Genomic DNA, 13,602 nt, shown 5'->3' with positions numbered 1-13,602 from the left:
ACTCTAGGTGAAGTTAGAAGAAGACATCAAAGAAGTCATGTGAATTGACCATTGTATCCTTCATAGAATGGACATATTCTTCACTTTTGTTAGGCCAAAATGAAAAAATGCATTGATTTTTCCAAATGATTACCTGTTCTACCATGGATGTAGCTTCTGATAGATAACCCATCCTCATTCTTGAGATGCCACCCATCTTCTTGGAGTAAATAGCTCCATTGCACTTATGAGAGGCACCACCAATAGGGTAAGCAAGGCAACCTCCCAACAACAAACAAAGGCAACCAAAATGCCCGTAAAGAAAGCAGAGAGGCTTGATAGGAAATGCCCAAACTGCCATTGATAAATGTTAATTAAAAAGAAAGCAAAACCAGTAAGAACCTCATGACTTCTTTTTTCCTTAGAGGTAGACAGACTAAGAGTTACCTTCACAGTTGTGGACACTGTTTTGTTTTCTCCTCGTTAATTATGGGAAATGATATCTGCACTCCCAGATTTTGATAACGACACTCCTCATTTTATTGAACACTTCTTTGATTAGCTGTTTATAGCTTTTAAGAATCATAAAAGCCTTCAACAAATAATTAGTCTTGTGGAAAAGTTCCATTATTAAAGCAAAGGGACTGCTGATATTATTTCCGTCCTATTTGGATTGCAAGATTTTTGTGGAAAAGTTTGGAAAGGAAAAATATTTCTAAAATTTCCTACTTTGTTTTACACACGAAAAACATAATTGTAACAATACCTATTCAATTTTTTTTTAAAAAACTTGCTTTCTTTGTGCTTAAAGATGGAGGGGGATTGGTATTGTGGCGATTGTGCCCATCGGAATTCAAAATGGAGATGGTATTGTCGTTGGGAAAAGCAACACAATCGGAAACCTGTACCTGAAATTGCCCCCCCCCCCCCCAAAGTTGTGGAGATGGGTTAAAAAAAGAAATGCGAAGAGGATTTTAAATGGGAGATCAGGCGATTGGCGGTGTTTTTTCTATAATTATTTTAATTTTAGACGGAGAGACAGATGTCGGAGATGTTGCATGGAAAGACAGGATGGGATACATCCTTTAGGTGACAACCACAATAGTCTGGACCCCGAATCGAACTCTAATCAAGATGATCGTTGGCCTGACTCGGGGACAATCTCCATACTCTCTACGGAGGGTTCTCCGGCCCTCTCCATATCGGGAAAGGAGGTGGAATCAAGATTATCATCACTTATAAGTTGCCTAATTGGAAAAGTGAAAGAGTCTGTCTCTCCGGCTTCTCTATATCGGCCAATGTAAAGACCACCTTTTTCAATCTCCCTTATGATTTTTGTAAAATCTAAATTTTTATCCTTATTGTCAAATCAATGGCCTAGATCATCAATCCATCTTGGATCTAATGATCTAAGAATCAAGGGTCCTTGTTTTAGCAACAAATATAAAAACAAAACAAAACTCAACAACCAACAACTACATATTAAACAAAACTCAACAACCAACAACTAACTATTAAACAAAACTCAACAACCAACAACTACATATTAAACAAAACTCAACAACCAACAACTAACTATTAAACAAAACTCAACAACCAACAACTACATATTAAACAAAACTCAACAACCAACAACTACATATTAAACAAAACTCAACAACCAACAACTACATATTAAACAAAACTCAACAACCAACAACTACCTATTAAACAAAAACTCAACAACTACCTATTATATAAAAATGACACCTAAGAGGAGGAATCTAACCATCAAAATAAAAATATAAAAAAAAAAAGAAGAGGAAGAAAGAAACCAATTGAGTTGGCCATTCTTTTTCCTTTCAAATAGAATGTGTGCTCATTTCTCCCTTGCAAAGAAAAAGTGAGAAATAGAAGAAGAAGGAGAGGAGGAGAAGTGAAGAAGGTGGGTGATCCAACCATTCCAACTTCAATCCACTCCAAGTAAGTACCCTATATTGCTTAACCTAAAAAAATGGATCATAGTGTTGTACCCTTTGATCAAGATTTAAAACGTTAGGATATTACCTTTGATCAAGATTTAAAACGTTAAGATATTATCTTTTAAAACTGAAATTTCAGCAACTTATAAACCTTTTTAAAACTGAAATTTCAGCAACTTATAAACTCTTTTAAAACTGAAATTTCAGCAACTTCATGAATCCTTTTAAAACGAAGATATTACCTTTTAAACTGAAATTTCAGCATTTTAAACTGAAATTTCAGCAACTTATAAACCATTTTAAAACTGAAATTTCAGCAACTTATAAACCCTTTTAAAATTGAAATTTCAGCAACTTAAACTTACCTTTTAAACTGAAATTTCAGCAACTTATAAACCATTTTAAAACTGAAATTTCAGCAACTTATAAACCATTTTAAAACTGAAATTTCAGCAACTTATAAACCATTTTAAAACTGAAATTTCAGCAACTTAAACTGAAATTTCAGCACCTTTATGAACCCTTTTAAAACAAAAAAAAAATTCAGCACTTATGAACCCTTTTAAAACGAAAATTTCAGCACTTTTATGAACTCATTAAATATGAAATTTAACTCATTGAATCTGAAATTTCAGCAATGACTTAAAACCCCAAAATGAAAGAATATTTAACACCCCAAAACCTCTATAAGCTAGATATAGTAATATGGTGTGAATCAAGTGTGATCGGGTGTTGGTCTCACTTTCAGGTTGAGTGATCCTTTATCCTTATTTAGGACTTCGTGGGTTCTCTCATCCGGCAAAAGTGTAAGGCAAGTGACAGTATACTATTCTTGTATATCTCTCAATATGGGCTTGTTAATGTTGGATTGATTCTAGTTAGCTTTGCATGATGTTTATCAAAAGTCAAAAAAATGGATTACTTTATGCTTTATTCTGCTTTGTCATGGGCATATAGTTGGGGATATAAGGGAGGCCGTTGTGTCGTCCTTGGACCAAAATGGTCAAAAGTCAACACGATCAGAGTGCGCAGCCTTGTGTTGATAATCTTACCGAAGGGAAAATAATCCCTAAGGCGGCTTGACATGATGTCTGTCATCCGTAATCAAAAGTCCAAAACCGCCACTACCTTTAGACGGGGGTAGTGGATAAGTCGTGAGGCAGGGTACCTGGACGGAAATAAATGAAAGAATAAAACAAAGAGGGGAAAATGCCAGATGAGCCCGGGGTGTAGCCGTCGCATGTCATTTATAGAATTGTCATTTATAGAGTTTATACATTAAAGATGTGAGTTCCTTTAATTATTTCATTATGGTTTATATTATTTCTTTATAGTTTCATATTTCATTTAACAGCATATTCTTCATGGGATCTTCTACATTACCTCTCACCATTATTGTTTGATGTACTTGAGCTTAGTTACTGGAAAATCTTGCTTACGTTGTTTAAACCACAGGAAACGAAAATATTGGGAATGCTGCCTTTGCTGATGAGGAGACCTAGAAGGAGAAAGGGGAGAGGAGAGCGTAGTGGAGTTTGGTTCTTGGGTTCCGATGACGTGCTATGTCATTGTCTTTAAATTTTATTTTATTTTGCAAGACTTATGTTTAATTTCAGACTACGACTTTTACTTGGGTTTCAAATTTGAATAAGATTTGCGGTTGTGGCAAGTTTAAAAATGTAATAATTTAGTTTATAAAAAAAAAAAAAAATTATGGTATTTTTCAGCGGGTTTTTCTTTTGCTTGTAGCGGCTCGACGGAAATCGGGTCGTTACAGTTTTGGTATCAGAGCCCTAGGTTTTCGAAAAACTTGGGTTGTGAGTTTGGGTACGTCTAGGAAAGGGGTAGTAGGACAAGATATAAGAGTCTAAAATACTATGCTATTAGCAAGAAGCTTACAAGGAATACTCCTTGTTTATGTATACAATTAATTTGGTTTGTTCATCTTACAGATGCAACCAAACAAGACATACCATAGAAGAGGGAATGCTAGCTCAGCAAATGACCAGAATGAGGAAGGTCAAGGTCAGGACCCGTTGGTTATGATTGCAGAGCTCTTGAGAGGACAGGCTCAGACGCAAGCCGCCAATCAAGTTGCCTTAGCACAGGCTCAGGAAGCCAATCAGGCTGCGCTTCAGAACATTGCGGCGTCACTTGCAGGACGTCAGGAGATGAGGGCAGTAGCAGGTCAGGAGCTGAGGGCAGTAGTAGACTCCTCCTTACTTCATCGGCAGTTTAGGGATTATCACCCTCCTGAATTCTCCGGGGCAGGGGATCCCTTGGCGGCGGACCATTGGATAGTAGAAGTTGAGCGTATCTTCGCCGTCATGGATTGCTCCAATGCTCAGAGGATTCGTCTTGCCACCTTCTTGCTGAAAGCTGACGCTGGTGTATGGTGGGGATCGGTTGAGCAAAGTTATCCTGCAGCGAAGGATGAGTCATGGGCTCAATTCAAGGTACGATTTAATAATCAGTATTTCCCAGCTCATGTGAAGAACGCATTGGCATCTAAGTTTGCGTCGTTGAGTCAGGGAGTATTGACTGTGGCCCAGTATGGGGCCAAATTTAGACAATTGTCGAGGTATGCACCCGGGTACGCCGCTACCGAGGAAGACAAGGTAAGGAAATTTATCGATGGTCTTCGCCCTTCTATCATGGCGAACATCATCAATCTGAGACCTCAGACTTTGGTAGAAGCCTGTGAGATGGCTGAAGTTGCAGAGCGCAGTGAAAAGTTAGTGCAGGCGACGCGAGTTCAGTTTTCTGCAAATAGAAGTCAGATGCCTCCCCCTAAGAAGCAAAGGACAGATAGTGGTACTCCATCTAGAGCAGTATGCCCTATTTGTGAAAAAGCTCATAGTGGTCAGTGCTGGAGGACTATGAATGTTTGTTTTAATTGCGGAGATCCTTCGCACAAGCAGAGAAATTGTCCTAGGATCAAGCGCCAGGAGTTTAGAACAACAGGGAGGGATCAGAAATTTGTGCCGCCCTATGTGAATCAGAATGGCAAGACAATGGGAAATCTGCAGCAGCAGCAGAATCAGCCTCGACCCCCACTTGCACAGCAGCAAATCCTGTGGAGGGAAAACCAGAACCGTACCCAGAACCAGGGAAGAAATGCACCTCAGACACCAGTGAATCGAGTCTTTGCCCTAAGCCAGCAGGATGCAGAGGCTTCAGATGCGGTTATCGAAGGTCAGCTCTTTATTAACCATGTGCCTGCTCATATTTTGATTGATTCTGGCTCTACTCTATCCTTCATATCTCCTGTCTTTGCTCAAGAATTAAATCTAATCCCTGTACCTTTGCTGAATTCTTTAAGAGTTGTTACGCCTATAGGGGATGTAGTAGTTACAGATTTAGTATGTAAGGGTTGTGTAATTAAGATAAGGGATAGGGAGCTTCTGGGAGACCTTGTCTTATTGGATATGAATGACTTCAAGGTCATTCTCGGCATGGATTGGCTGGCATCTTATCACGCCAGTGTTGATTGCTTCCATAAGTTGGTCAAATTTAGTATTCCTGGAGAGGAGGAGTTTGTATTTGAGGGTGTGAAATGCCCTAAGAAGATCAGAATAATTGCAGCGCTCAAGGCTCAGAAATTGATAAGCAAGGGTTGCGAATGCTATCTCGCTTATGTAAAAAAAGAAGATGATAAACTTGAACTTTCAGCGGCACATATTCCTGTAGTGAGGGAGTTTCTCGATGTCTTTCCCGAGGACCTCACTGATCTACCTCCCCACAGAGAGGTTGACTTCACCATCGACCTCGAGTTAGGGACCAAGCCTATATCCAAGGCACCATATAGGATGGCCCCTGCTGAGCTAAAGGAACTGAAGGAGCAATTGTCTGAATTACTTGAGAAGGGATTCATCAGGCCAAGTTCTTCGCCGTGGGGTGCTCCTGTTTTATTTGTTAAGAAGAAGGATGGTAGCCTCCGTCTATGTATTGATTATCGACAGCTGAACAAAGTCACCATTAAGAATCGATATCCCTTACCGAGGATTGACGATCTCTTTGACCAGCTGCAAGGAGCCTGCTACTTTTCCAAGATTGACCTCAGATCAGGGTATCATCAACTGCGAGTCAGGGATGATGACATTCCTAAGACTGCATTCAGGACCCGTTATGGCCATTTTGAATTTGTAGTGATGTCGTTTGGGTTGACAAATGCCCCGGCAATATTCATGGATGTGATGAACAGAATCTTCAAGCCCTTCTTAGATCTGTTCGTAGTAGTATTTATTGATGATATCCTCATCTATTCGAAGTCCAGGGATGATCATGTAAATCATTTGAGGCAAGTACTTGAGACTTTAAGACATAATCAATTGTTTGCCAAGTTCTCCAAGTGCGAATTTTGGTTAGAGAGCGTGACATTTTTAGGTCACGTGGTCTCTAAAGATGGTATCTCAGTCGACCCAGCAAAAATTGAGGCAGTTACATTGTGGAAGCAACCCACCAATGCGACTGAGATCAGGAGCTTCTTGGGCTTGGCAGGGTATTACAGAAGGTTTGTGGAAGGTTTCTCTACATTGGCGGGTCCCTTGACAAAGTTGACTAGAAAAAATGCAAAGTTTGTCTGGAATGATGAATGTGAGCAAAGTTTTCAGGAGTTGAAGAAGAAGTTAACTTCTGCGCCAGTTCTCATTCTTCCTTCTGAAGGAGGGGAGTATGTTGTGTACAGTGATGCTTCCATCAAGGGATTGGGTTGTGTACTCATGCAGACAGGTAGGGTGATCGCCTATGGGTCACGTCAATTGAAGAGGCATGAAGTAAACTATCCCACTCATGATTTGGAGCTAGCAGCGGTGGTATTTGCGCTCAAAATCTGGCGGCATTATTTGTATGGGGTAAAATTTGAAATATTCACAGATCACAAAAGCCTCAAGTACCTCTTTGATCAGAAGGAATTAAACATGCGCCAGAGGAGGTGGCTCGAGTTCCTGAAAGATTATGATTTCAACTTGAGCTACCATCCTGGGAAGGCCAATGTTGTGGCAGATGCCCTTAGCAGGCAGGGTCGTACTTCAATGGCTTGCTTGATGATGGAGGAATGGAGACTTCTGGAACAATTTAGGGATCTATCACTGGGGACTTGTGAGATTGGTGAAAGTTCGTTCATAGCCAACTTACGAGTACAGTCGGACTTGTTAGAGTCGATCAGATCAGCTCAAGTTGCTGATACTGAGATTATTCAGTTGCGGACTGTTATAGATTCCAGGCCAGAATTATCTATTCGACCAGATGATTGTCTTTATCTTAAAGGTCGGATTTGTGTACCGGCTAAGGAAGATCTCAGGAAGAGCATCTTAGATGAGGCTCATAAGTCTCGCTACACCATCCATCCGGGTAGCACTAAGATGTATCAAGACTTGAAGAGGAACTTCTGGTGGAGTGGAATGAAAAGAGATGTGGCTGATTATGTTTCTAAATGCTTGACTTGTCAGAAGGTTAAAATCGAGCACCAGAAACCTGGGGGTACTCTTGAACCTTTGGAAATCCCTGAATGGAAGTGGGACAGTCTGTCCATGGATTTTGTCATGGGATTGCCAAGATCTAAGCGTGGATTTGATAGCATCTGGGTGATAGTAGACCGTCTTACCAAGTCCGCACACTTCATTCCCATGAAGAAGACTTGGACTTTGGACAAGATGGCAGAGGTTTATGTTGAGCAAATCATCAGATTGCATGGTGTGCCTTCATCTATTGTATCAGATAGAGACACCAGATTTACCTCCAACTTTTGGCGTAAATTGCATGGGGCCTTGGGTTCGAAGTTGAACTTTAGCACTGCCTATCACCCTCAAACTGATGGCCAGACGGAGAGGGTAAATCAGATTATAGAAGATCTATTGAGAGCCTGCATTCTTGATTTTGGAGGAGACTGGGAGCAGCACTTGCCCTTGGCTGAGTTCACCTATAACAATAGTTATCAGCAGAGCATTCAGATGGCCCCCTTCGAAGCATTGTATGGTCGTCCTTGCAGAACCCCGTTGTGTTGGGTAGAAGCCGGAGAGAAGCACTTGCTTGGGCCAAAAATTGTACAAGAGGCTGCAGAGATGGTGACTTTAATCAGAGACAGATTGAAGGTAGCACAGAGTAGGCAGAAAAGCTATGCTGATCAGCGGCGTAGAGAGCTCGAGTTCGCTGTGGGAGATAAAGTGTTTGTAAAGATCTCACCTTTCAAGGCAGTGATGAGATTCGGAAGAAAAGGAAAATTAAGCCCTCGTTACATCGGACCTTATCGTATCTCTAAGCGAGTCGGAACTCGAGCATATGAGCTGGAGTTGCCTCCAAACCTTGATCGGATGCATAATGTATTTCATGTGTCCATGCTTCGCTTATACCATCCCGACCCTTCTCACATTCTTGTGGATGACGAAGTAGAGCTGCAGGGAGATTGGTCCTTTTCCGAGGGGCCAGTGCGCATTTTGGAGCACAAGGAGAGAGTCCTAAGGAACAAGACAATTCCCTTAGTCAAAGTGCTTTGGCGTCACCACGGCGTCGAAGAGGCTACTTGGGAGCGTGAGTCGGAAGTTCAGAAAAAATTTCCGGAACTCTTCTAAGGTAATAAAATAAAATAAATTTTAGAGTAGATTGATTTGTCTTTGTCTTTTGCAAGTTATGCTTGTAGATAAAAGGATTTTTCCAGTTTTACCTCTAGGATTTTAAATCTATACTTGTGGGAGTTGAATTTCGGGGACGAAATTCCTTTACAAGGGGGGTAGAATGTAAAGACCACCTTTTTCAATCTCCCTTATGATTTTTGTAAAATCTAAATTTTTATCCTTATTGTCAAATCAATGGCCTAGATCATCAATCCATCTTGGATCTAATGATCTAAGAATCAAGGGTCCTTGTTTTAGCAACAAATATAAAAACAAAACAAAACTCAACAACCAACAACTACATATTAAACAAAACTCAACAACCAACAACTAACTATTAAACAAAACTCAACAACCAACAACTACATATTAAACAAAACTCAACAACCAACAACTAACTATTAAACAAAACTCAACAACCAACAACTACATATTAAACAAAACTCAACAACCAACAACTACATATTAAACAAAACTCAACAACCAACAACTACATATTAAACAAAACTCAACAACCAACAACTACCTATTAAACAAAAACTCAACAACTACCTATTATATAAAAATGACACCTAAGAGGAGGAATCTAACCATCAAAATAAAAATATAAAAAAAAAAAGAAGAGGAAGAAAGAAACCAATTGAGTTGGCCATTCTTTTTCCTTTCAAATAGAATGTGTGCTCATTTCTCCCTTGCAAAGAAAAAGTGAGAAATAGAAGAAGAAGGAGAGGAGGAGAAGTGAAGAAGGTGGGTGATCCAACCATTCCAACTTCAATCCACTCCAAGTAAGTACCCTATATTGCTTAACCTAAAAAAATGGATCATAGTGTTGTACCCTTTGATCAAGATTTAAAACGTTAGGATATTACCTTTGATCAAGATTTAAAACGTTAAGATATTATCTTTTAAAACTGAAATTTCAGCAACTTATAAACCTTTTTAAAACTGAAATTTCAGCAACTTATAAACTCTTTTAAAACTGAAATTTCAGCAACTTCATGAATCCTTTTAAAACGAAGATATTACCTTTTAAACTGAAATTTCAGCATTTTAAACTGAAATTTCAGCAACTTATAAACCATTTTAAAACTGAAATTTCAGCAACTTATAAACCCTTTTAAAATTGAAATTTCAGCAACTTAAACTTACCTTTTAAACTGAAATTTCAGCAACTTATAAACCATTTTAAAACTGAAATTTCAGCAACTTATAAACCATTTTAAAACTGAAATTTCAGCAACTTATAAACCATTTTAAAACTGAAATTTCAGCAACTTAAACTGAAATTTCAGCACCTTTATGAACCCTTTTAAAACAAAAAAAAAATTCAGCACTTATGAACCCTTTTAAAACGAAAATTTCAGCACTTTTATGAACTCATTAAATATGAAATTTAACTCATTGAATCTGAAATTTCAGCAATGACTTAAAACCCCAAAATGAAAGAATATTTAACACCCCAAAACCTCTATAAGCTAGATATAGTAATATGGTGTGAATCAAGTGTGATCGGGTGTTGGTCTCACTTTCAGGTTGAGTGATCCTTTATCCTTATTTAGGACTTCGTGGGTTCTCTCATCCGGCAAAAGTGTAAGGCAAGTGACAGTATACTATTCTTGTATATCTCTCAATATGGGCTTGTTAATGTTGGATTGATTCTAGTTAGCTTTGCATGATGTTTATCAAAAGTCAAAAAAATGGATTACTTTATGCTTTATTCTGCTTTGTCATGGGCATATAGTTGGGGATATAAGGGAGGCCGTTGTGTCGTCCTTGGACCAAAATGGTCAAAAGTCAACACGATCAGAGTGCGCAGCCTTGTGTTGATAATCTTACCGAAGGGAAAATAATCCCTAAGGCGGCTTGACATGATGTCTGTCATCCGTAATCAAAAGTCCAAAACCGCCACTACCTTTAGACGGGGGTAGTGGATAAGTCGTGAGGCAGGGTACCTGGACGGAAATAAATGAAAGAATAAAACAAAGAGGGGAAAATGCCAGATGAGCCCGGGGTGTAGCCGTCGCATGTCATTTATAGAATTGTCATTTATAGAGTTTATACATTAAAGATGTGAGTTCCTTTAATTATTTCATTATGGTTTATATTATTTCTTTATAGTTTCATATTTCATTTAACAGCATATTCTTCATGGGATCTTCTACATTACCTCTCACCATTATTGTTTGATGTACTTGAGCTTAGTTACTGGAAAATCTTGCTTACGTTGTTTAAACCACAGGAAACGAAAATATTGGGAATGCTGCCTTTGCTGATGAGGAGACCTAGAAGGAGAAAGGGGAGAGGAGAGCGTAGTGGAGTTTGGTTCTTGGGTTCCGATGACGTGCTATGTCATTGTCTTTAAATTTTATTTTATTTTGCAAGACTTATGTTTAATTTCAGACTACGACTTTTACTTGGGTTTCAAATTTGAATAAGATTTGCGGTTGTGGCAAGTTTAAAAATGTAATAATTTAGTTTATAAAAAAAAAAAAAAATTATGGTATTTTTCAGCGGGTTTTTCTTTTGCTTGTAGCGGCTCGACGGAAATCGGGTCGTTACAGCCAATGATAATCTTTATGATATGTGAAGGTGGGCCAAGAGAGTTTGGAATCTCCCCCTTCTATCATGCCCATGCCTTCTATCTGAAGATGAAGTTTTATTTATCTTCGAGTCGGAACAAGAAGTTACAGCTGTCCTGGACAAAGGTAACGATGTGTGGGAAGACCGACTCCATTCCCTCCTCCCCTTGACCAAAGAATTCTCTCCGGGGCTAGAGGAATTTTGGATCAAATTTTATGGCATTCCTCTTCATGTATGGGCCTTATCAACAGTTCAAGCTCTAGGTAGTCTTTTTGGGTGAGTTCTAGAAGTAAAAATGGAAGGGAGCCACAACCAGTGTATGACCTTTGTCTCTATTAAGATTCTTGCTCCATGGTGGAAATTCCTACCACCATCTATTCAAATCCAGATTTCCGGTCAACCCTACACAATTGGAATTGATTCTTTGGGCAGTAGGGGTTCAAACAAAATTCCACCCGTATCAGGTTTTGGCCCCTTGAACCGTGGTTCTCAAACCCCGGAAAATTCACCAGAAAATCTTGGCCGGAGAGCCGTTGGACCCTCGGGGCCCTCCCCTTTGATTTCAAATTTCAAACCTCCCTCTGTGTCAGAAACGTCTCCTGCCTGTAGTCCGGATTACACCTTAGTCAGCCCTGGTACGGGGAAAGGGTTAAAGCTAAAGAGACCTCTGGTGAAGAGCCCCCCAAGACTTTTCAGCCCTTTTCGGTCCTGGTCAAGGAAAGGATGCTTTGCAGGAGCAAGGAAATATCTAGGTATTGTCAGAAAGGTGTCTATCATATCTTTCCCAGAAAGTTGCAAAGGGGGTTGAGCACAGAATCCCCAGATCAAAATGGTGAATACAGAATATCGAAAGGGGTCCCTGCATAGGACAAAGGAAAAAGTATTCGGGCCTTCCTTGGGTCCAATTTCAGAAAGAGTCGAAGCACCAATATCGACGGGTGAAAGTCTCGGTGAGCCCGCCCTGCACCGTAATACCCTCTTCTCTTGTGGATGAGGAGTCTACTACTTTGGAAGATAGGCCTCTTACTTCTTAAAATTTTGGATCTCTGTGGGTGGGGTGTGGAAGTATTGAGTACATACGGTGGCTTGTGGCCTTCTTCTCTCGTAGTGTGAGGAAAGGAAAAGGGATACTTGTGGTTGACGTACCGTAGTGTGGTGACGGCTCATGTTGGTGGTGATGGCTTTTTGTCGATTAAGACTTGCTTTGCTAGGAAAGAAACCTACTCTCGTAATAACTACTCTTTTCGAGATTTGTCTTGGTGGCGGCGGCGGCTTTTTGTCGTTTCTGCCTTGTGCCCTTCTTCTCTCGTAGTGTGAGGAAAGGAAAAGGGATACTTGTGGTTGACATACCGTAGTGTGGTGATGGATCTTGTTGGTGGTGATGGCTTTTTGTCGATTAAGACTTGCCTTGCTAGGAAAGAAACCTACTCTCGTAATAACTACTCTTTTCGAGATTTGTCTCGGTGGTGGCGGCGACTTTTTGTCGTTTCTGCCTTGCATTGTTAGGGAAGAAACCCAACCTCATCATAACTACTCTTTTCGAGATTTGGTTGTGGGCCCAAGGATGCGAAGGAATGGGCGGTTTCATTTAATTAATTTATATAATGGTTTATAAGTCTTGTTTACTAGGTCTGTTGGTACCACTCAGAAAAAGTAAGATATACTTCTATCTAGTGGATTAGGACAATGGCTGCTTCTTCTCCCTCTTCTTCTGTTCCCCGAAGTTATAAGAGGTTACGGAGAGAGATCCCCGATTACTCGGAGTGGTTTCAACACCACCGATGGGTTCGGAACCTGGAATACAATGCTGCAAAGGCCTCGGTGGAAGCTACCACCGTCCTGGAACATGTCAAAAGAATAATGAAACGACAATGGAAGCATCTTCAGGAGGATTATAGACCCATTGCTGAAGAATTATTCCCTTTAACAGGTACTTATAATATAAAGGAGATATGTATACCGGTTTACAAACTTCCTTTCTTCCGAGGTTGTTTGGAGTATGCTAACACCTTGAGAAGGCTAGAATGGGAGGCGAAGCGAACCTTCTGTATACGAAAGATATTAGAACTCATAGCAATCCGCAGTTTGCCTCGGAATTTTTCTCTCATGATATGGAACTGGAACTAGATATTGGCATCCTTTCGGTGGAATTGAGCGACTGTGCATAGAAGCCTCGAGCTAAAGTTAACTTGGATATATTTAAAAATATTGATATGTGGTTTGGGAGCTGGAATTAGCGTATGATTGGATGGAATAGATGTGAAGGTGGCAAGTAGAATGAGTCTTTTGAGTAACAGTTTATACGGATGATAACTCTTGGGGAATTTTAATTTTGTTGGAAACAGAATGTGAATGCTGGGAAGACCTGGAGGTGGCAACACTGGACAGATATCTGGGTGTTTTTGGAAATATATGGTGGTTCATCTGAAGAAATGATCAATGAATGTGTAGGAAATAGGCTAGGATTCTCT

The 13,602-nt window shown here is 39.9% G+C and overlaps 2 long non-coding RNA genes across 23 annotated transcripts in view; both read left to right on the top strand.

Annotated features, from left to right (window-relative positions):
• LOC143887925 (uncharacterized) overlaps positions 1-13,602 on the top strand; it is a 35,610-nt gene that overhangs the window by 16,518 nt on the left and 5,490 nt on the right. The gene's annotated exons all lie outside the window — the stretch shown is intronic.
• Positions 1,286-3,609, top strand: LOC143887926 (uncharacterized). Its single transcript, XR_013254436.1, has 3 exons — positions 1,286-1,941; positions 2,689-2,751; positions 3,396-3,609. It is a non-coding gene; the product is annotated as an uncharacterized LOC143887926 (long non-coding RNA).

Source organism: Tasmannia lanceolata, unplaced genomic scaffold, assembly GCF_043159265.1.
Source record: "Tasmannia lanceolata isolate RefF3 unplaced genomic scaffold, GAP_Taslan_0.1 ptg000012l, whole genome shotgun sequence".
Taxonomy (NCBI): Eukaryota; Viridiplantae; Streptophyta; class Magnoliopsida; order Canellales; family Winteraceae; genus Tasmannia; species Tasmannia lanceolata.
Note: the sequence above shows the minus strand (reverse complement) of the source record. Positions and strands in the feature narration are given on the sequence as shown.